Below are 2500 nucleotides of genomic sequence, written 5' to 3'. Positions count from 1 at the left end.
AATTGCAAGGTTTGGGAAAGATTTTCTTTGGGGCGGGTTTTTCCCATTCCGATAATTCCTCCCGTCCCCCATATTCAGTTACCATTATTGTCTGGGGGTTATATATTGATGGTATTTTCTCTTTGTCTCCCCCTGCTGATATCCACAATTTTTCATAATCTTTATCAATATCATTATTTTTAACTACAGTTTTAACTGCTTCATCTGATGAATTTGCCAATCTGTGTAATCGTCTAGCTTGGATACTAGGGATTAACCCAGCCAATCGGGCTAAGCCTAAGCCTCCATCTTTAGTGCTGGAATACAAGATGCCATCACAGGTACAAACTGGGAGATGTAACCATTTTTTCACCCTATTTCGAATTGTTAAATCCATTTCTTCCAGATAGGTGGCTTTTACATTTGCCTGGTCTGCTAAGTAGATCAATCTAGGCACTGTGTACACTTTTAACATGTCCAATTTTTGAAATGGTTTTAAAGGGGCTCTTTCGATGCGATTGAGCCAGACTTCTAATTTATTTTGTAATTCGGGCTTAACTATCCCCACCCAAGGGTCGATTTGCAAGCCAAGATATTTCTCTGACTGACCCGGGTGGATCATGTTTAAAGGGGTACCGCTGATAAGCCATGGAGGACAGTCATTGATGGTGTAAGAGTCCTTAGTTGGTTGAATAAAGAAACCATGGCACTTTTCCCCCTGCGTTTTTAATCCAGTTAAGTCACAAAATGCTTCTAGAATTTCAATATTTTTCTCCATTCCTGATTGGGACTTACTCAGCAGGACCAGGTCGTCTGCAAAAGCCAGAGCTGTTAATTTGCCATTCTCGTGTTGGAACCCCTCCCCACACTCTTCTAATTTACATAACAGAGGGTCAATGCACAGGTTAAAGAGGAGTGGTGACATGGGATCGCCCTGTTTCACACCAGTTTTGATTCCTATTGACTCAGACTCTCCTTCTTTAGTTTTGATTCTGGTGTGGATGTTTTGATAGAAGTCCTTAATTAATGCTATTATGTGGTCATCCAGGCCCTTTTGCTTTAGCACCGCCAGGATGTGGGTGTGGCTCACTGAATCAAAGGCTTTGGCCAAATCGACAAAGACAACCCCCAGGGGTTTCTTTTGTTTCTTCGCATTCCTAATTAATAGCTGTAATAGTTTTAAGTTCTCAGCACAGCCAGAAGATTGAATGAAGCCTCTCTGCCTGGGGTTAATGGGACATGCCTTTGCCAACCTCGCAGTTAAGATTCTTGAATAGAGTCTCAGGATGATGGAACCAATAGTAATTGGCCGCCAGTTGTTAATATCATTTTGGCGTTCGGGCGCTGATGATTTAGGTATTAGGATTGTTCGGCATCCCCTTATTACATCTGGAATTTTGCCACTTAACAGCCAGAGATTAAATAGTTCTTTGATCTCCTCACAATTTGGATCCATTTTAAGCAGGGCCTTCAGGGTGATCCCATCAGGGCCTGGTGCCGATTTTTTATTCATGTCTTTGATATTCTTAAGGATCTCTTTCTCTGTAATCAATTCCTTAAAAGCCGAATTATCCGCCCGCCCCACAGACTGGAATGCTCCAAGTCCTTGAAATAAGTTCTGAGACTCCCACCTAGATCTGAAGGTGTTACTGACCTCTTCCAGGGGGATGGCACATTGCGCAGAGTCTTTTTCATCCAGAATCATATTCGCTAACTTCCCTCGATCTAAGCGGAAGAGGCGTTGGAATCGGAGAAATTCTCCACGCTTTCTGGCTCTTTTTCTCATCCACTCCTTTTGAGGTTTCTTCTGCTGAGGTTTACGTTGGCTCTTTTTTGGCACTTTCTGTTCAATTGATTTCTCAAACAAATACAAATATTGGTCCTGAGCTACCTCATTGAGTAATTTTAATGAGTCTGTTTTGCCTTCAATTATTTGTTTATATGTATTTTTAAGGATGGGCAGCTTCCCTGATGTCAGCTTTTCATTAATAGTCTTTTTATAGTGGGCTAGCAGCTCCCTTTCACCAGAAGATGGAATCACAGTCCTCTCCTCTTTTAACCTGTTCTTGCTCTCTTGTGTTTTCTCTCTTTCTGGCACCACAGTTTCTCTTAATAGTCTTCTCTTTTCACTGATCTGTTTGGCTGTTTTAGTTGTTAATTTTTCAGCAATCAATTTGTTAATATTTTTCCTCCCTTCAAACTCTTGATTTAGTTTCTGTAATATTTCTGTTTCCTCTTGGGACCAGATTTTCTTGTGAGCACCTCTTTTAGAGGTCTCTTTGGGGCGAGATGCTTCAATTCTTTCTGCGTTTCTCAGGGCTGGGTGAGCTAATCTCTTATGTTGTCCCAAGCCAATTTTAGTTTTAAAACATTTTTTACATTCTTCACACATAAACCCTTCTACCTGGGTAGGCTCTTGGACCCCTTTGCATTTTGGGAGATGGCATGAGATACTATGATGCTTTTCATTTGTCTTCCCACAGCGGGAACATTGGAAATTGATCTTTCTTTTCCCATGGGC

At 41.4% G+C, this 2500-nt stretch overlaps 1 pseudogene; it reads right to left on the bottom strand.

Annotated features, from left to right (window-relative positions):
* LOC137459302 (28S ribosomal RNA) overlaps positions 1–2500 on the bottom strand; it is an 8480-nt pseudogene that overhangs the window by 2235 nt on the left and 3745 nt on the right.

This window comes from Melanerpes formicivorus, unplaced genomic scaffold, assembly GCF_026170545.1.
Source record: "Melanerpes formicivorus ecotype bairdi unplaced genomic scaffold, bMelFor1.0.p_v2 SCAF_344, whole genome shotgun sequence".
Classification (NCBI taxonomy): Eukaryota; Metazoa; Chordata; class Aves; order Piciformes; family Picidae; genus Melanerpes; species Melanerpes formicivorus.
Note: the sequence above shows the minus strand (reverse complement) of the source record. Positions and strands in the feature narration are given on the sequence as shown.